Raw genomic sequence first — 22,121 nt, 5'->3', positions numbered from 1 at the left:
TTGATTCAGCTTAATAGTTTTGAGACGCATCCATGTTGTTGCCTGTAGCATGAGTTCATTCTTTTTATTGCAGAATTGTGTCCCATTGTATAGATCTATTGCAATTTATTTATTTACCTTTTGATGATTTGGGGTAGTTTTAAATTGCCATTAACATTCTTGTCGCTTTGAGGATTTTTAAAGAGATCTTGTTGTTACTAGTTTTTAATCTAATTCCAAGAGGATTAGATTCGAATTTTTAAAAGTTTACTGAGACTTTTAAAATATAGCTTAGAATATAATTTATTTTGGTAAATGTTCCTTAAACACTTGAAAATAATGTGTTTTGCTGTTGTTGGTAGGGTTTTTTATAAATGCCAGATGATAAACTGGTGGATAGTGCTGTTCAAATCTTTGATATCAATATTGATTTCTGTCTCTTTGTTTTATTAAATATTAAAAGAGATGTTAAGTTCTCCAAATGTGATGGTAAATTTGCCTTTTTCTGGCAATTCAATCAGTTTTTGTTTCATGTATTTTTGATGTTCTTTTATTAAGTACATAAATATTTAGGTTTGTTATGTCTTATAAATAAATTGGCCCTTTTATCCATATGAAATGAGCTTCTAAAACCCTAGTAATATTCTTAGCTTTGAAGTAGGCTTTCTAATATTAGTATAGCTAATCTGGCTTTCTTTAGATTAGTATTGTGATAGTAAATCTTTTTCAATCCTTTTAGTTTTGATCTATTTGTGTCTTCATATCTAAAGTAGTTCTCTTGTAGGTGGGAGACAATTGAGTCTTGGTTTTTTATCCAATTTGACAATCTCCATATTTTTAATTGGGTTTAATTAAATGAAAATTAATTACATTTCATTGTTTTAAATGTAATTATTGATATGGTTGGATTTAAATCTAAATCTACCATTCTTGTATTTGTTTTCTACTTGTGTTATCTATTCTGTGTTCCCTTTTACCTCTTTTTCTGTCTCCTTTATGGATTAATTGTATTTTAATGCTTTTTTTCCTTTTTTATTTATTAGTTAAAACTCCATTTTGTTATTTTAGTCATTGCTTTAGGGTGTTTAATATACAGATGGTTCTTAACTTATGAAGATTTGACTTAGGATTTTTTGATGGCACAAAAGCAATACAAATTCAGTAGAAACCATACTTTGAGTGCCCACCATACAACCATTCTGTTTTTCACTTTCAGTGTACAGTATTTAATAGATCATGAGCTATTTATTATACAATAGGTCTTGTGTTAGATGATTTTGCCCAACTCTAGGCAAATATAAGGGTTCTCAGCATGTTTAAGGTGGGTGTATTAGTCCGTTGTCACACTGCTATAAAGAACTGCTTGAGGCTGGTAATTTATAAAGAAAAAAGGTTTAATGGACTCCCAGTTCTACATGGTTGGGGAGGCCTCAGGAAACTTACAGTCATGGCAAAACGGGAAGCAGGCACATCTTACATGGCGGCAGATGAGAGAGAGTTAAGGGAGAAGAGCCCCTTAATAAAACCATCAGATCTCATGAGAACTCACTCACTATCATGAGAAAACATGGGGGAAACTGCCCCCATAATCCAGTCACCTCCTACCATGTACCTTCCTCAACATGTGGGGATTATGGGGATTAAAATTCTAGATGAGACGTGGGTGAGGACACAGCCAAACCATATCAGTGGACTAGGCTAAGGTATGATGTTTGGTAGGTTAGGTGTATTAAATGCATTTTCAACCTATGATATTTTTTAACTTACAGTGGATTTATTGGGACATAACTTCATCATAAGTTGAAGAGCATTCATATATCTTTAATTTATTATACCTAACTTTCAATTGATAATACACCACATAAAGCAAAAGAATCTTAAAAATATACTTGTGTTTCTTACCTCTCATCCTTTTGAACAATTGTTGTCATACATTTTACCTCTGTCTATGTTATAGAACCCATAATATAATGCTATTACTTTTATGTTAAATATTAAGAAAAAATGTAATATTTATCTATAATAACCCTTATAGTTACTACTTCTCATGCTTGTCATTCCTTTATATTGAACCAGGTTCCCATTTTTTTTTTTTTTTTCTACCAAAGGCTTTCTTTAGCATTCTAGTGGTACAAGTCTGATGTTGATGAATTATTTCAGCTCCTTTATAACTGAAAACTTTTTGATTCTCACTTTGTTTTAAAAATAGATTTTCACTTAATATAGAATTATAGATTGAAAAGATTTTCCTTTTGGTACTTCCACTATTTTCTGGCTTACATTGTTTCCCATAATAACTCTATTGTCATTCTTATGTTTCTTCCTTTGAATATAATGTATTTTTTCCCTTTGGCTTCTTTTTAACATTTTCTTTTTGGCACTGATTTCAAGGAATTTGATTATGATTTGACTTGGTATAGCTTTCTTTAAGTTTCTTACTTTTGGAGTTTATTTATCTTCTTGGATCCAAGGATTTACAGTTTTCATCAAATTGAAAGCTTTTAGCCATTCCATTATTTTTTCAATTTTTAAAATTCCCACCTCCCCCAATTTTCAGGGATTTTAATTATACATATATTAAGCTACTTGAATTTATCCAACAGCTCACTTATGCTCTGTGCATTCATTTTTTAATCTTTTTCAAAAATTTATTGTACTTTAAGTTCTGGGATACATGTGAAGCACATGCAGGTTTGTTACATAGGTATACCTGTGCCATGGTGGTTTGTTGCACCCATCAACCCATCATCTAGGTTTTAAGCCCTGCATGCATATGTGTTTGTACTAATGCTCTCCCTCCCCTTTCCCCCCACTCCAACAGGCCCCACTGTGTGATGTTCCCCTCCCTGTGTCCATGTGTTCTTATTGTTTAACTCCCACTTATGAGTGAGAACATGCAGTGTTTAGTTTTCTGTTCCTGTGTTAGTTTGCTGAGAATGATGGTTTCCAGCTTCATCCATGTCCCTGCAAAAGACATGACCTTATCCTTTTTAATGGCTGCATAGTATTCCATGGTGTATATGTGCCACATTTTCTTAATCCAGTCTATCATTGATGGACATTTGAATAGGTTCCAAGTCTTTGCTATTGTGAATAGTGCCACAATAAACATATGTGTGTAGAATGATTTATAATCCTTGGGTATATACTCAGCAATGGGAATGCTGGATCAAATTGTATTTCTGGTTCTAGATCCTTGAGGAATCACCACACTGTCTTCCACAATGGTTGAACTAATTTACACTCCCACCAACAGTGTAAAAGCTTTCCTATATCTCCACATCCTCTCCAGCATCTGTTGTTTCCTGACTTTTTAATGATTGCCATTCTAAGTGGTGTGAGATGGTACCTCACTGTGGTTTTGATATGCATTTCTCTAATGACCAGTTATGATGAGTTTTTTTTTTTCATATGTTTATTGGCTGCATAAATGTCTTCTTTTAAGATGTGTCTGTTCATACACTTTGCCCACTTTTGGATGGGATTGTTTGATTTTTTCTTGTAAATTTGTTTAAGTTCTTTGTATATTCTGGATATTAGCCCTTTGTCAGATGGATAGATTGCAAACTTTTTCTTCTATTCTGTAGGTTGCCTGTTCACTCTGATGGTAGTTTCTTTTGCTATGCAGAAACTCTTTAGTTTAATTAGAGGCCAGTTGTCAATTTTGGCTTTTGTTGCAATTGCTTTTGGTGTTTTAGTCGTGAAGTCTTTACCCGTGGTTATGTCCTGAATGGTACTGCCTAGGTTTTCTTCTAGAGTTTTTATGGTTTTTGGTTTTATGTTTAAGTCTTTAGTCCATCTGGAGTTAATTTTTGTATAAGGTGTAAGTAAGGAGTCCAGTTTCAGTTTTCTGCATATGGCTAGCTAGTTTTCCCAACCCCATTTATTAAATAGGGAATCATTTTCCCATTTCTTGTTTTTGTTAGGTTTGTCAAAGATCACATGGTTGTAGATGTGTGGTGTAATTTCTGAGACCTTGTTCTGTTCCACTGATGTGTATATTTGTTTTGGTACCGTTACCATGCTGTTTTGGTTATAGTTGCCTTGTAGTATAGTTTGAAGTCAGGTAGCATGATGCCTCCAGCTTTGTTCTTTTTGCTTAGGATTGTCTTGGCTGTACAGGCTCTTTTTTGGTTTCATATGAAATTTAAAGTAGTTTTTCCAAGTTCTATGAAGAAAGTCAATGGTAGCTTTATGGGAAAAGCATTAAATCTATAAATTACTTTAGGCAGTTTGGCTGTTTTCATGATATTGATTCTTCCTATCCATGAGCATGGAATGTTTTTGCATTTGTTTGTGTCCTCTCTTATTTCCTTGAGCAGTGGTTTGTAGTTCTCCATGAAGAGGTCCTTCATGTCTCTTGTAAGTTGTATTTCTAGGTATTCTATTTTCTTTGTAGCAACTGTGAATGGGAGTTTACTCATGATTTGGCTCTCTGCTTGTCTATTATTGGTGTATAGGAGTGCTTGTGATTTTTGCACATTGATTTTGTATCCTGAGACTTTGCTGAAGTTGCTCATCAGCTTAAGGAGTTTTTGGGCTGAGATGATGGGGTTTTCCAAATATGCAATCAAGTCATCTGCAAACAGAGATAATTTGACTTCCTCTCCTTCTATTTGAATACACTTTATTTCTTTCTCTTTCCTGATTGCCCTGACCAGAACTTCCAATACTATGTTGAATAGGAGTAGTGAGAGAGGGCAGCTTGTCTTGTGACAGTTTTCAAAGGGAATGCTTCCAGTTTTTGCCCATTCAGTATGATATTGGTTGTGGGTTTGTCATAAATAGCTCTTATTATTTTAAGATACATTCCATGAATACCTACTTTATTGAGAGTTTTTAGCATACAGCACTGTTGAATTTTGTTGAAGGGCTTTTCTGCATCTATTGAGATAATCATGTGGTTTTTGTCATTGGTTCTGTTTATGTGATGGATTAAGTTTATTGATTTGCGTATGTTGAACCAGCCTTGCATCCAGGGGTGAAGCCAACTTGATTGTGGTGGATAAGCTTTTTGATGTGCTGCTGGATTCAGTTTGCTAGTATTTTATTAAGGATTTTAGCATTGATGTTCATCAGGCATATTGGCCTGAAATTATCTTTTTTTGTTGTGTCTTTGCCAGGTTTTGGTATCAGGATGATGCTGGCCTCATAAAATGAGTCAGAGAAGAGTTCCTCTTTTTCTATTGTTTGGAATGGTTTCAGAAGGAATGCTACCAGCATCTCTTTGTACTTCTGGTATAATTTGGCTGTGACTCCATCTGGTCCTGGGTTTTTTTTGGTTGGTAGGCTGTTAATTACTGCCTCAATTTCAGAACTTGTTATTGGTCTATTAAGAGATTTGACTTCTTCCAGGTTTAGTCTTGGGAGGGTGTATAAGTCCAAGAATTTATCAGTTTCTTCTAGATTTTCTAGTTTATTTGTGTAGAGGTGTTTATAGTATTCTCTGATGGTAGTTGTTATTTCTGTGGGATCAGTGGTGATATCCCCTTTATCATTTTTTATTGTGTCTATTTGATTCTTCTCTCTTTTATTCTTTATTAGTCTGGTAGCGGTCTATCTATTTTTGCTAATCTTTTCAAAAAACCGGCTCCTAGATTCACTGATTTTTTTGAAGGGATTTTTGTGTCTCTGTCTCCTTTAGTTCTGCTCTGACCTTAGTTATTTCTTGTCTTCTGCTGGGTTTTTAATTTGCTCTTGCTTCTCTAATTCTTTTAATTGTGATGCTAGGGTGTTGATCTTAGATTTTTCTCACTTTCTGATGTGGGCATTTAGTGCTACGTATTTCCCTCTTAACACTGCTTAACTGCGTCCCAGAGATTCTGGTACATTGTGTCTTTGTTCTCATTGGTTTCAAAGAACTTATTTATTTCTGCCTTGATTTCGTTATTACCCAGTAGTCATTCAGGAGCAGGTTGTTCAGTTTCCATGTAGTTGTGTGGTTTTGAGTGATTTTCTTAATTGTGAGCTCTAATTTGATTGCACTGTGGTCTGAGGTACTGTTTGTTATGATTTCCGTTCTTTTGCATTTGCCGAGGATTGTTTTACTTCCAATTATGTGGTTGATTTTAGAATAAGCGTGATGTGGTGCTGAGAAGAATGTATATTCTGTTGATTTGGGGTGGAGAGTTCTGTAGATGTCTCTTAGGTCTGCTTGATTCAGAGCAGAGTTCAAGTTCTGAATATCCTTGTTAATTTTCTGTCCTGTTGATCTGTCTAATATTAACAGTGGGGTGTTAAAATCTCCCACGATTACTGTTTGGGAGTCTAAGCCTCTTTGTAGCTCTCTAGGAACTTGTTTCATGAGTCTGGGTGCTCTTGTATTGGGTGCATATATATTTAGGTTAGTTAGCTCTTCTTGTTGCATTGATCCCTTTACCATTATGTCATGCTCTTCTTGGTCTTTTTTGATCTTTGTTGATTCAAAATCCATTTTATCAGAGACTAGGATTGCAAACCCTACTTTTTTTTTTTTTCTTTCCATTTGCTTGGTAAGTCTTCTTCCATCCCTTTATTTTGAGCCTATGTGTGTCTTTGCATATGAGATGGGTCTTCTGAATATAGCACACCAGTGGGTCTTTACTCTTTATCCAATTTGCCAGTCTGTATCTTTTAATTTTGGCCTTTGGCCTATTTACATTTAAAGTTAATATTGTTATGTGTGAATTTGATCCTGTCATTATAATGCTAGCTGGTTATTTTGCACATTAATTGATGCAGTTTCTTCATACTGTCATTGGTCTTTATATTTTGGTTTGTTTTTTCAGTGACTGCTACCAGTTTTTCCTTTTCATATTTAATGATTCCTTCAGGAGCTCTTGTAAGGCAGGCCTGGTAGTGAAAAAATCCCTCAGCATTTGCTTGTCTGGAAAGGATTTTATTTCTCCTTCACTTATGAAGCTTAGTTTGGCTGTATATGAAATTCTGGGTTGAAAATTCCTTTCTTTAAGAATGTTGAATAATGGTCCCCACTCTCTTCTGACTTGTAGGGTTTCTGCAGAGTTCGTCCGATGGACTTCCCTTTGTACGTAACCTGATCTTTCTCTCTGGCTGCCCTTAACATTTTCTCCTTGTTTTAACCTTGGAGAATCTGACAATTATGTGTCTTGTGGTTGCTTCTCTAAAGGAATATCTTAGTGGTGTTCTCTGTATTTCCTGAATTTGAATGTTGGCCTGTCTTTCTAGACTGGAGAAGTTCTCCTGGATAACATCCTGAAGCCTGTTTTCCAACTTGGTTCCATTCTCCTTGTCTCTTTCAGGTACACCAGTCAATTGTACGTTTGGTCTTTTCACATAGTCCTATATTTCTTGGAGGCTTTGTTCATTCCTTTTCATTCTTTTTTCTCTATTGTTGTGTTCACGTTTTATTTCATTAAGTTGATCTTCAGTCTCTGATATCCTTTCTTCCACTTGATTGATTCGGTTATTGATACTTGTGTATGCTTCACGAAGTTCTCATGCTGTGTTTTTCAGCTCCATCAGGTCATTTATGTTATTCTCAAAACTGGTTATTCTAGTTAGCAATTCCTGTAACCTTTCGTCAAAGTTCTTAGCCTCCTTGTATTGCGTTAGAACATGCTCCCTTAGCTCAGAGGAGTTTGTTATTACCCACCTTCTGAAGCCTGCTTCTGTCAATTCGTCGAATTCATTCTCCATCCAGTTTTGTGCCCTTGCTGGTGAGGAGTTGCAATCATTTGGAGGAGAAGAGGAGTTGTGGTTTTGACATTTTCAGCACTTTTGCACTGGTTTTTTCCTCAACTTCCTGGATTTATCTACCTTTGATCTTTGATGCTGATGGCCTTTGGATGGGGTTTTTGAGTGGGCATCATTTTTGTTGATGTTGATGTTATTCCTTTCTGTTTGTTAGTTTTCCTGCTAACACTCAGGACCCTCTGCTGCAGGTCTGCTGGAGTTTGCTGGAGGTCCACTGTAGACCCTGTTTGCCTGGGTACCACCAGTGGAGGCTGCAGAGCAGCAAAGATTGCTGCCTGCTCCTTCCTCTGGAAGCTTCATCCCAGAGGGGCACCTGCCTGATGCCAGCCGGAGCTCTCCTATATGAGGTGTCTGTCGATCTCTGCTGGGAGGTGTCTCCCAGTCAGGAGGCATGGGTTTCATGAACCCACTTGATGAGGCAGTCTGTGCCTTAGCAGAGCTCAAGCACTGTGCTGGGAGATCCACTGCTGTCTTCAGAGCTGGCAAGCAAAAAGATTTGTCTGCTTAAGCTGTGCCCATAGGCACCCCTTCCCCTGGGTGCTCTGTCCCAGGGAGATGAAAGTTTTATCTCTAAGCCCCTGACTGGGGCTGCTACCTTTCTTTCATAGATGCCCTTCCCAGGGAGAAGGAATCTAGAGAGGCAGCCCGGCTACAGCCACTTTGCCATGCTGTAGTGAGTTCTGCAGAACTTCCTGAGGGCTTAACACTGTGAGGGGAAAGCCACCTACTGAATTCTCAGTAATGGCAGATGCCCCTCCCCCCACCAAGCTGGATCGCCCCAGGTCAACTTCAGAAGGCAATGTCCATCCATACACGCATGAGGGGTGGCCGTTGCTGAGTGCAGGTATGTAAAGTGGCATGTGGGAGGCTGCAATCTGGGGAGCGCTCAGACAGGCTAGTGCATGTCCACGAGGGCTGCTTTGCTGGAGCCCTCTGCTGGTCAGGTGCATTTGCCAGCACAGGAGCTATGATCTAGGCCCCCAGGAGGTATCTGGGTGCTTTATTGCAAGCAGGCATAATTGGCCTGGGGCCCCCGCAGAGGCCAGCAGACCAAGGGATGTTCAGGTTGGACAGGCCTCATCTCATTGGCAAGACTGCCCTGCAGAGTTTAGGTCCAACAGTTTCTCTGGGGCTAAAGTCTCCTATGGGAGCAAGTTGAGCCTGCGGGAATGGCTGTCCTTGGCCCTGCTCCACTGTAGATGCTTCCGCACCAAACCCTCTGGGCTCAACACTGGCTGGAGTTCTGCTCCTACCACTTGTCTAAGCAGCTCTCCCTGCCAACTCACATGTCTGTTATGGTTGAGGAGTCTCCTCCTGTTGGGATTCCAGAGGCCTGTGGTGAGAGTGGGTCACCCCTTGCCTGTTCAACTCACCACTTGGCCTCTTCCACAGGAGTCACTGGGGGCCAGGAACAAGTCTTGGGTGTGTAGTAGCCCTGTGCAGGGTTCCCAGCTTCCTCCTCCTTCAGCCCAGCATCTGTGTCTTCCCTCCATCCACTCTCAATGCCTTTTCTCTAACGATCTGCTAGGAGTGCACCAGTCTTCCTAATGTCCCTGTCCCTCAGTGGGAGATGTTCCTTCTGACTGTATCTAGTCAGCCATCTTGCAGCAGGAATCCCTGGCATTTCTTTTCAGTTATTTCTTAGAATTTTCTTCTCTCTGCTTACCCTACCTATCAGTTCTTGTATGTTGTGTACTTTGTTCATTCAGCGCCCTTAGCATATTAATCGTAGTTTTATTTATAACATCAACAGTTTTTTAGCCATAGATATTGTCTGTCATGTTAAGGTAATATTGTTTGTTCCTACTGTGCCAGTGGTATTATTTTTTAAATTAGAAATCAATGCTGAATTCTGAAAAAAAGTCCTGAGTAAATAATATATCATTTATTTATATTCTTAATAATAATAAAATTTAAAGTTTGAGTAAAAATCTCCTTACATTACTGGAATAGACTCTACTTGGTCACTGTGTAGTAGTGTTTTACTTGCTGTAAGTTTTAATTTGTAAAAATTGTATTTGTACTTTTTACCGCTATGGTTAAGTGAGATAATTGTTTAAAGTTTTTAGATTATCTTTGACAAGTTTTGGTATTAGTGGTGTGATATCTTAACATACACACAAAAGATGATCTTTTCATCTTTTGTGTGCACAGTTGGTAATCTATGGTATGACCCACATGACAAATTCTTCCCATCATTTGCTTTTACAAATAAAATTTCACTGGGAGATATTCATGACCATCCATAAATGTGTTGCCTGTGGCTGCTTTCCCACTGCAGTGGCAGGGTTGAGTAGTTGCAGTAGAGATTGTATGGTACACAGGGCTGAAAATATTTACTCTCTGGCCCTATAAAAGTTTGTTGATCTCTGCTCTACCATAATTTAGATAGCATAGAAATGCTATCTATCTCTTAATGATAGCATTCAGATAGCTCTAGAGGAGCTCACTCCTGAAACCAAAGCATGGGCTCTAGTGTATGATAGCATTGGGTTTAAAACTCAGCTCCAGCCCACATTATTAATGATGTGCTGCTAGGCAACATACTTAACCTTCCTATGGGTCATTTTCCTCAACTATACAACGTGAATAGTAATAAAAATAATAATACTTATTTAAAATAATACTATAAAGAATGAGATATGTTAATGCATGTTCAAAATACTTGACAGAATGCTAGGAACGCATACATTCTTAAATACAAGTTATTGTTATGTTTTTCTTGGGAGAGTTTTTTGATACTGCCATCAAATCATCATTTTCTCCAGTACCCAAAGGTACTCTCCATCATTGTTTTCTCCAGTACCCAAAGGCTATTTGCTGCCAAAGATATATCCTTAAATTAAGTAAATTAGTTTTTATCTGAAAGCATTTTTTCCAATCCAGATTCTTTCTTTTTATCAAATATGTCTTTTTCAAATCTTACAGAAATAATATTTTGTAAAGTTCACTCTGTCTTTTCAGCAAGTCTCTTTTATAGTTTTGTATTCTTCCTTGCTTTGATTCTTCAGATCCTCTTCTAAACTTCTTTCCTCATGTATTCAGTGATTGTTTTTCACTTGTGCTTCAGGGGGAATCATCTTTTGCTCATTGCTGTGATAGCAGATAGGTTCAGATCATACTTATTTGGGTCTTTCTCCAATATTTCAGGTATGGGCACATGGTGGAAAGAAGAGCTTAGGGTAGAAATCAAGATGTCAGTGGGAGTAGGAAGACAGCTATTGTTTAGTTAAGCTGTAAGGCTGCAAGCTTCACTTGTCCAAATACGTTTATTTTCTATGACTATTGCATTCATAAGTTAGCTGAGCACTTTCCAACCACTATATTTACTGAATTACTAGGAGTCATGCACTCCCAGGTGGCGCAGGACTGAGATTTGCCCTTCTACTGATTGCTGCATGGCCTTCTCTTGTCTCCAGCTCCTGTCACTTGTAGAGGTTTGGCTCAGGGTCTCATTCACTTTACTTCCCAGGTGGGAAATTACTTTTTGGGTTATGACTCAGGGTTTGGTAGGCTCCTTTTAAAATCTAGTTTTACATGTATTTTATCTTATAGGCATTCTCAAAGTTACCAGCATATAGAAGACACACACTTCCCTCTGTTTAGAACTGACATAAATTCTCTATCTCTATCCATTTGAATAGAAATAAGAGGCAAGCTGGCCGGCCACAGTGGCTCACACCTGTAATCTCAGCACTTTGGGAGGCCGAGGCGGGTGGATCACTTCAGGCCAGGAGTTTGAGACCAGTCTGGCCAATATGGTGAAACTCCATCTCTACTAAAAATACCAAAAAATTAGCCGGACGTAGTGGCACATGCCTGTAATCCCAGCTACTCAGAAGGCTGAGGCACAAGAATTGTTGGAACCCAGGAGCAGAGGTTGCAATGAGCCGAGATCGTGCCGCTGCACTCCAGCCTGGGCGACAGAATGAGACTCTGTCTCAACAACAACAATAACAACAACAACAAAAATAAATGAATAAAAGTAAGGGGCAAGCTAAGTTGGGCAGCTAGGATGATGAACTTGAATCAGATGTCAATTGATTTTCTTATTTTTTAAAAAATTGTGGTATTCAAACACAAGAGAAAACATTTCTATGAAATAGCCAACATGTACAACACAAAAATTATATATCTCTTAAATACCTTGGTAATTGACAATTATATTTTTAAGTGACTTTTGTAAATTACTTGAAAAGATAATTGTAAAAAGACTTCTTCTCTTTGCCAACTCTGGGGTAAAGAAGGATTCTTAGAACATTTTCATGGAGAAGGCAAAATTCCAAGTTTCATTTCTCGAGCTTAATTTTTATAGATTGAGCTATATTTGTTCTATGTCTGTGTCCATAAGTCAGTTATTCAGATAATGAAAAAGCATTTAAAAATCCACCTTGGTATGAATTTTGGTTACTGTGTTTTAATTTAAGCCAAAATATTTTGTGGTTTGAATTTCACCCCAAATTATTTCACTATTCCACTTTGCTTTGCATGTGTGAATTAAGCCAGTGGAAGCTTCAGAGGTAATAGAATTTGATGGTGTTAATAAATATAAAAATGAATTTGTACAAAAAATATGAGATGAAGAGTAGGAACACCTGGCACGAGACAGAACATCCTTGTTAGTACCCAGGTAAATTCAGAGTTACTTTCATTTTCTTTTCTCCCCCTGTACATTGGTTGTCAGGTCCAATCAATCATCAAGTCCAATTGTTTCTCACACCTAGCTCTCTCCCCAAACTACCCACTGCTTCCTCTGCACTTAGACATAATCTCTTGCCCCCAAATTCAGTGGCCTCTGAACAGGTGCTTTTAGACTCTGCCCTCCTCTCAACCCCATTGTCTATCCTACATTGACTTTCTAAAATATGGATCTGGCCTTGTCAATACCCTGACTAGATGCTTTAATGCATTTAAGGATAAGACCTGAAATCTTTACCATTGCAAAAAGTAGTCTCAATCATCTTTGCAATCTGAGACTTTCCTCATGCCCTTCAATCCAGACACATGGAACATCCTGTTGTTCCTAGAAGACGTCATGCTCTTTCATGCCTCTGTGCACTTGTACATGCTGTTTTGTTTGCCAGGATCACCTTTGCCCCTTTACTACTTTACTGTGCACTGTCCTATCCTATTCTCCCTTCAAAAATCAGGTAAAACATCACTAAGCCTGTTTGGGGAGTTGGCACTCCTAAGTTTTTGGCCTCTGGAGCATTTGCACGTATCTTTATTTGATGATGGTTGGTTCCCTAGCATTCATTCTCTCTTTCTTTGACCAACAGCTCTCAGATCCCTGGGGATCTGTCTCTCCTCCATTGTCAGGGTATGGGGATTGGCTTGACTTCACACTCAACCCAAATGATGGCTCTCACTGACTTAAGAGTATTTCACTTTCTTGGCTCCAGTAACTGACTCAAGGGTGCTCTGAACCAGTTCAATCGGCATGAACCCATAACTGTACTGTGGTTGTGACACCCAGATATCACTTCTCTTCTGGGTTTGGTGGTGTGATGGTATCACACCACTTAGATTGCTATCACCATCCCCCTGCAACAAGGAGAGGCTTCCTAAGGCTACAAACAAGCACTTTAAGGAGGAAGAGTTGAGAGAAGGAGCTGAGAAACATCAGTGAACCCCCAAATCAGGGCAAGGCTAAAGCTAGTTCTGCCTTCTAAACTACTCTTCATAAGCCAAAACCAAATAAAAGCTAACTAACTGAAACTGACTAACCACCATTTTTTGATAACCCAGCATAGGTAAAGTTTGTTTATTTACATTTATCTTTGCATCTCAACATATTGCAGCCACCTGGGGACATCGTAATTGTTCAGTAAGTGTTTATGAAAAGATGGGAAAGAAGGAGACTTGTAGTTTTTCCTCAGTATTTTCTGCTTGGCTATGTAAGTAGCAAAACTTTGCTCTGCTATTTTTAGATTTCAATTCTTTTGTATTTTATTTCTTGGAAAAAATATGGAAAACATGTTTCAGTAAAAACAAAGGAGTTACATAAGAAAAAAATCAAGAATTTCTGGTTCTCATTTATTTTCAACAAGGAGCATATCAGAGAATTTGCAGGACCTGACATTGTCTGTCCCTGGAAGGCACTAGAAATTGAGGGACTGTAAATTTGCAGCTGTTATAATAAAGTGTTAATTTTTAGTTTTTAAATAATACTCTATTTTGTGCCAATTATCTTCTTTCTCCAGATGCACTCTCTCTGCTTCTCTACCCTGCTCTGCAACCCAGAAGGCAGACCTGCATGGCCTACATCAATAAGAGGCCTTATCATTTGGTTTGACCAATGGGAAGCCCCAGCAGGTGGCAGGGTGGGAGTAGTGGGTAGGAGTAGTGGGTGGGAGAAGAAGAAAATGTGGTTGGGGTATTTATGGCCCCATTGGGTATTTATACTCTCCTTGCAGGGGATCATCTAAGGCTGACTATGTCTCTTGACCAGAGGTAGTTAGTCCTTGATAATGGGCTCTAGGCAGCCTACTCTTTATGACTCTCTCTACCCTGGTTCTGGCAGCTATTCCCTCCTCTCTTTTGCAACTCACCCTAGGTTACTGCAGCAACCCTTACAATTCTTCTACACCTTTGCAAATAAACTCATTTGAACTGCCTAATTTGAGTGTGCCATCTGTTTTCTGGTGGGAACCCAAGTGATACATATATATTTCAGAAATAAAAAAATTAAACAGGAACAATACAAATCTAATGCACTTTTATGCTGCTACATGAAATATTATCTTTTAAGATTGGTGGAAGAATAGAACCCATGTTAGCTGTGCCCATAGAAAAATGACTAAAAAGACAAATCAGGGAGGAGAAATGCTCAGAGGGCTTTCTTGGTTGTCGTCAAGCAGGTCTTCCCATTGCACAGCCTCAGGGGTGCCAATCATGGGATAATTCAGGCTAACTTCAGGAAATTTTGACAACCAGAACTATTTCTGTTTAATAGAGAATGAGAGGAAATCAAGTACCTTTATTTGGGTGAAATGAGGTTAAAACTGGTACTAAGAAGAACCACAAAGAGAAAAAGAAATCCCCAAACAATTCAGCTTCTTTTGGCCTTGGGATTTGCTCCTTTAGTGTAAAACTTCTGAAATAATACAGACTAAGAGTTGTGTATCAAAGTAAGAAACTTTGGTTTAGAGGTTTGTTCACATCAGAATACATGATATATATATATTTTTTTTCTAGCACCAATTGGCAAAACTACCAGTTTCCTAAGGCTTGTGCTATATCCTTGTCTAATTCTTTGGTCGGTCATGACTGGGACCAAAGTTTGGGAACTTCCTGCACCCTAGTTTGGGAAAGGGTGGATCATCATGATTTCCCATTCCTGAGAGTTGCTACTGCTCCTACTTGATCTTTGTAACAGTTGTGTTCTCTGAGAAGTGTTTCTAACTTCTCTCCCAATGTCTCCCCTTCTTTCTGATGCTCCTCCTTTTTCACGGCCATGCTTCCTATCCTGTGAACAGGGCTGTGCCTCTATCTCAGCTTGGCTTTCTCTGAAGTGCAGCTGTAGCAGTGCGGAGTTAAAAATAACGACATCTTGTGAGACTAGGAAGGAGGATGAGAGTGGGGAGCAGGAAGCATGTTCATTAAGGGCTTTTAAATTTCCAAATGACCCGTCTGAGTCATTAACAGACTTGTCTAAGAACATCTGACAACTTGGAGGGGGAAAGAGGTGTTTCTATGTTGTACTCTGAGTGTGTTATGAGGGTTTATGTTAACAAGGAGGGAAAAAATACTTGTCCATACTGACAATGAGCTGAATTTCAGGCTGTGAGAAACCAGAACAAAGTGTTAATTCTGGTGTAAGTCAGCTGTCCAAGAATCCTACATCCTGACTGCCTGCCCTGGTATCACAATGTTCACTAATTAGCCAGCACTCTTACTATGTGGGCACATGTTCTATACACAGGGCAAGTCAAAGGTTCTATAGTGAAACCTCACTCATTCATACCTATTGGAAGTGGCCATCAGGCTTAATGAGAAACCTCAGTTATGGGATAGCTATTTCAGGTATATAATTTTTAAGAATACATAGTAATATAAATACATAACATAAGAAATACAAAGACAGGTATTTTTCTAGCCCTGCTTTAATGGATAACAATCCAGGGTTATTCATGTATTCAGTGTTAAAAGAGGTATAAGATACTACGTTTTTTAAACTTATGTTTTTTTAAAGAAACAGTCAAGTGGAGAAGTAAATTTGTATACAATCACATTTAGAGATGATGAGTTCCATAATCAGAGTGTGTGTGGTATTAATGGTGCAGAGAAGACACAGTTTGCCTTGGTGGAAAGAGGGGCAAGAGCCAGGGAATGCTTCTGGAAGAACGTGGGAGTTGAGTTGGAGTTGGTTTAGGATGGGCACTCTAGGCACAGCAAATAGCATGTGCAAAGGTACTATGGCAGGGAAACAGACTACTTATGTTAACTGGTATTTTGTTTTTAGTTTATTCAGAATAATAGAGAATACTCTCCTTTCAGGGAGAAGGTCATGAAAGGGCTCCTGTCTATGTACAGTGCTTACCTGGATTAATAAGCCAACACCCACATCAATGAACTTTAAAAAGATAATGCTTTGAAGAAAAAAATTTTCCAAATATTTCCTGAACGTTAATGACAGGTGTTATGGCTTTGATAGTTTAGACAAAATATAGACTGCATGCATTTCAGTTCATGTTGATACAGATACTTTCAGCAATCTGAAAATATCTGTACTTTCAGGTCACAGATGTGAACAGAACACAAAATGTCTGGAAAATTCCACCATAGCACAGAGGCATAAGGAAGGATGTTGTGTGGGGGCTGACAAACATGCTCAATATTGGTGTGTCTGCAAGTCTACTAAATTTATTTCAAAGAGTTTATTCTCTTATCAAGGTTAAATGCCTTCAGCATCTTGTTCAAACTGTTTATTGCATAGCAAACGTTTCTCCAGAATGGCAGAAAGATAAGGGCTTGGAGCAGTGACGAAAATCAAATGAGCTAATTTCAAACCAGTGGACTTGCATTCCACATTAGAGAGAATTTCCTGAAAAAAAAGATATTAAAACTATTACCTTAATATTTATTTAAAACTACTAAATCGTTAATACATTGTGCCAGTTTCCCGGCTTCCCTGCAGGACATCTGCAATGATCTGCACTCCTCATGGCTGCTCACTAAGCAAACTGTCAAACTGCACTGGGTTATTGAATTGGAGTGGAAGAAGGCACAGGCTGAGACTGTCGGTGAGCTGAGGGTTGCTGCTCAGGAGGGCATGGGCAGCTCGCTGACCAGGAATGCCTCTGCCTCCGCTTGCTTTGTCTGAGAACTTGGCCCTGCTCTATGGAGCCAGTTGTGCCTCCATTTTACTTGGTGTACATTTCACTTTTGCTGAAGTGTTGGGTTAAGAACAGAATTTAGGTTAGATATGAATGTATACAGATCTCATTCTTAGTTTTCACACTATCATGGGTTATAATTCTGGATTGTATCTGTAGTACAGAAAATTTGGGTGATTTTCTATGCATTCTGTTTATGCTTCTGGAGGTCAGAGGGCTCCAGCAGATGGAGGTTATTTCCTCAGCCTATGCTAGAGAGAGCCAGTCATCATGATATTTACAAAACACTTACATCATCCATTCATCTCCTCATGTAAAAGATAATTATTGATCACCATGATGTTCCTGACACCATGCTGAGAGCAGCCACGCTAGCTAAAATGGCACCTCACTCATTACCAAACCAGGTCCCGAGATAGCCCTAAAATTCAGGAGCAAGTGGCAGCACTGAGACTAGAAGCTGTGTCTTTTGATCCCAGACCCTGTGCTTTCTCTACTCCCCACAGGGCTCCCTGGGAGTGAGTTGGGACTGTCCCTGGCAGGCACCTGCGTCTGAAGCCATGCTTCAGTGTCTCTTGGTTGGGTATTGCCCTTCTGGAAAAGTTCTTTCCACTTTCAAATTTATTTTATTCTTTACATGCTCAAAGAGGACATGGGGTGAACAAATTAGTGGATGGGTACCTCAAAGTATGATTTTCCACAGGGTTGGTCCAGGAAGCAGAGTTGGCCAAATGCAATGTGGAGATTTCAAAGATTTTTTTAAAATAGAGAAAAATTCCTTTGTGAATGATAATGAAATCCAAGCTGTCAGGCTGTGTTTGGTGTCAAACAGAGATTTGAGATGGTCCTCAAATCATACTCAAAGTATGAGTGTGGGTAGTGAAGAAAGGGGTGCAGTGGAGTGTCCATGCTGAGAGAATATTGAAGAGGAGTCAGAAATGAGAATCAAATTATCGCGACTGAAAATTTTCATACCTTACTCTGGGGAACTATATATCAAAGGGGGAGAACAAAAAAAGTCACAAAATGAATTACTAATTAGAAATTGTCCTCAAGGTTTGCTTACTGCCTGATGCATTCCAGCAAATTACTACTTTTGAATTTGTTAAATAATTATCTGCAATGGTTAATATTTGTAATATGCAAACATGCATTATTTTTAGATATATGCCCAATGCAATGGGTTGGATTTCTGGGTAATCATCAGTTGCTTCTTCTGGATATTATCAAAAGAAGTAGATGCCTTTCAGCCCTAATATAATTGACTCAATTCTAAAATCAATCTCTCAGCTTAATAACCCCAGGTGCTATGCCAATGCCCACATACAGGATGATCAATTAAGCACTATTGTGGAAAAGGCATTCAAAGGGCAGTTTTTTCCTTGCTATCATGTTATGCCCCATGGAGATGGAAATAGATGATGCAGCAATGGTAAACTCAGCCAATTTACTTACCCATGGCCAGGAGACTGGGTTACTTTGATACTTCTCATAATTCTGTGGTGATTACTCAAAGGAAATGAAAGACTTCAGGAAACTGAGGGATACGTCTATCTGGGTGACAATCCAGGTGGTGTCCACACTTGTGGCAGGTTTCCCAACAGAATTACTTATCTGGATGTGGAAAGCCCAGAAAGAGCTGTTCACAGGAAGAGGCTCTGAGGAGGAGCTAGAATCGGAGGAAGAAGTTGGGTTCTCGAGTCAAAACCGGAGGGGAATCAGGGCCGGAAAGGATGATGCTGGCTAATGTGGCTGCACAGAGAGTTTTGTCCTCCAGATTTCAGGTATCTGATGACACTGATGAGCTCTTTTCTGGGGTGCAAGGAAGCCTTGTAAGGGAACTTCATGATCCCCCACCATGTTAGTTCAGTGAATCATGCATCTTCCCGGTTCCCGGTTTTAGTGGTAATTCATCCTGTAGATGCAGCTATAGGAGATGGAGTGATAAAAAGAACAGAGGCTGTGCGCAGACCAGGGAACAGGCGGTACATTCTTCACCTGGAACACTCAAGTCCAAGCGGAGAAAAGTTTTCTAACCTTTCCCAGGGGTATTTTCAGTTTATTGATCTCTCCAGAAAACTTGAAAATCCTCAAAGGAACAAAACTGATGGTTTCAGATACTATGAAAGATAATGGGGTAGGTTTCTTTTATGAATTAAAAAATGCTGTTTCTCCTTCAGTCATTCCACAATCAGGAGCTAATTATGAAATCCCTACTATGTGCAGGCTGTAGGCCAGGCTTTAGAGATAGCTACGATGGAGCAGAAACAGATTAGTGGGAGGTGCTCCTGGATCTTACTGGCTACGTGGGGGATGTGATGGGAGACAAGCAGACAAAAGATTGTAAACTCACAGCCACTACTAGGTGGCAAAGGATGACACTTCTGACTCCTAGAGTTTATTGCAGAGGTCTGACCTAAGCAGGGAGGACCTCCAGGAAGTGATGATTGGGTTGAAATCAGAAGGGTAGGCACAGAGGGGAGGCGAGCACTTCAGGCACAGGAACTGCAAGGATGCACGTCTGGGATGGGAGGAGCTTGAGGGAGGCAAGGTTCTGAAAGTGTGTCACATGGAAAGGGCAAGAGGGAAGGTGGTGAGAGGTGCTGCTGGAGCATAAACCCTGTCACCTTGTAAATAGTGCAAAATTGTGACCGTGTCAACAGGGTAAGTGAGGAAGTCATGGAAGGCTTTTAAGACAATGGGGAGTGATGTTTCAAAATAAAGACACTGTGACCACTATTTGGAGAATAGATGTCGTGGGACGAGTGGGGAAGCAGGAGATCAGGGCCAGATTGAACAGCTCACTTAGTAACTAACACCAGTAGGATCTGGTGATGGGCTGAGTATGGGGTAAGGAGGAAGGTGCTGTCCTCCTGTGTCTGTTAGAAGTGCCAGTATTCTTAGTTACCCAAATAAAACAATGTGGAGTCCTACCAGTCTCTTTCACTTTTTTTTTTTTCCTTCTGAGACACAGTCTCGTTTTGTCACCCAAGCTGAAATGCAGTGGTAGGGTCATGGCTCGCTGCAGCCTCACATTTTTGTGCTCAAGCAATTATCTGCCTCAGCCTCTGGAGTAGCTGGAACTACAGGCATGCATCACTATGCCTGGCTAATTTTTGTTTTATAGAGACAAGGTCTCACTATGTTGACCAGACTGGTCTTGAACTTCTGAGTCAAGTGATCTTTCTGCCTTAGGCTCCCAAAGTGCTCAGATTACAGGAATGAGCCACCTTGCCTGGCCTTTTTCCCTTTCTTCAGCTCCATCTCTAATAAGTTGCAAGATTCTGCCAAGGCCACTGCACACCCACATTGCTAAAGTAACTTCTGGGGAAAATGAGAGATGCTCTGCTGTCCTCCATGCAGGGTGGGATTGTTGGGGAAACTCTTGTCAGCTATGTCATCTGCCTTTGTTTTAGAGACTCCGGTCATATGTAATAAGCAGCATCCCTTATCTATTTCTACCTGTGACATAAGAAATTTATATTTGGTATTTGCCCCCAGTTCCTCACACAGAGGTCCTAAAACCCTTGGAATTTCTGGAATGACAGGAGTGTATTTTGTTCTAGTGAGGCAACTCTTTAGAGTCCCTGAATAGCTTCAGGATGGGGCCTTTCACCAGAAAGGCTAAGTCATCATTAGAAGCTTGGGACTTTCAGGCCCATCCACCATCTACCAGGGAGGGGAGAGGGGCTGGAGACTGGGTTGATAATCTTGCCTACGTGATGAAGCCTCCCTAAAAAGCCCTGAATGATGAAGTGGAGAGCTTCTGAGTTGGTGCACATATCCATGTGCCAGAAGGTAATGCGCCCCAACTTCACAGGGACAGATACTCCTGTGCTTGGGACCCTTCCAGACCTCGCCCTATGTGCCTCTTTCTCTGGCATCTTATTTGTATCCTTTAATAAACTGGTAAAGTAAGTAAATTTCCTTTTTAGTTTTATGAAATGTTCTAGCAAATTATTGAATCTGAGGAGGGGGTTCTGGGAACCCCCAATTTGTACCCAAGTTGGCCGGAAGTGTGAGTAGTCTGGGGAACTGCTACTTATGATTGGCATCTGAAGTTGGGGGCAGTCTTGTGGGACTGAGCCCTTAATCTGTGGGGTCTCTGCTAATTCCAGGCACTTAGTATCATCCGGTTGGCATCCACAGAGAACTGGAGAACTGCCTGGTGTGGAAAACCCACACGTTTGGTATTAGAATTGTTGTGTGAATAGAGAATACTGAGTGTTTTCTTTTGCCACCCAAGACAAAAATGGAAAGACTCATTAAAAATCAGTCCCCAAACTTGCTGTTATTGCTCTCATTTTTGGAAGATGGAGAGATTTGGTCAGCTGAGAGCAGGTAGTTACCTGACTGCAGTGATCTCAAGGCAGGGTACCCAGCTAAATGATTCCATCTACAGGCTGAAGGGGATCAGGAAAACTACCCTATCATATTCTTCAATGGCAACAGAATGAAATGATTTAACAAATTTTCACAGCTCAATTGAAGCCAAAACTCTAATTTCTCAAAAGTTCCGATCTAGTCATGTCTTCCCAGTGAGTGTGATAAATAAAGGTTGAAACATTCATTCTTGTCACCAGGGGATAGTGGGATTGACGTGTTTGCACCAAACACATCAGGCTGTCGCCCACCACAAGCAGGATCTTCACACTCTGGTCTTTCAGGTGTACAGTCTTCTTTGGAAAAGTCTATTCCTCTATCCACCTCTAGCATTACTCTTTCTGTAAACCTATTACCTGAGTTAATTGTTTAACAGATAATCATAATTATTATAAGAGAAACTAAATTGTAATTGTTCTCATTTCTGAGTGCTTACTTCATGACAGGCTAAGTATGTTTTCTACATTATTTCATTTCATCTTGATAACAATTCTGAGAAGTAGGGACTGTTAGCTCATTTTTTTTGAGATGAGAAAAGAGAAGCTATGGAAGTTAGGTAACTTGCAGAATGTATTCAGATATTAATGGGAGAGGTGGGAGTCAAACAAAACCTATAACTCTCCATGACTTATGCCCAGAACCTGGGCTTGCAGTTACATTCCATCATTCTTCAAATGTTTTCTGAGTGCCTAAATGTTTTGTGAACAG

General features: G+C 39.5%; 1 protein-coding gene across 1 annotated transcript in view; it reads left to right on the top strand.

The window, feature by feature from the left end:
• Nucleotides 1-22,121, top strand: part of KCNAB1 (potassium voltage-gated channel subfamily A regulatory beta subunit 1) — a 386,124-nt gene that overhangs the window by 51,947 nt on the left and 312,056 nt on the right. The window lies entirely within an intron of this gene.

The sequence above is a fragment of the Chlorocebus sabaeus genome, chromosome 15 (genome assembly GCF_047675955.1).
Source record: "Chlorocebus sabaeus isolate Y175 chromosome 15, mChlSab1.0.hap1, whole genome shotgun sequence".
Classification (NCBI taxonomy): Eukaryota; Metazoa; Chordata; class Mammalia; order Primates; family Cercopithecidae; genus Chlorocebus; species Chlorocebus sabaeus.
The sequence above is the reverse complement of the archived record's forward strand: the minus strand, read 5'-3'. Positions and strand labels throughout refer to the sequence as shown.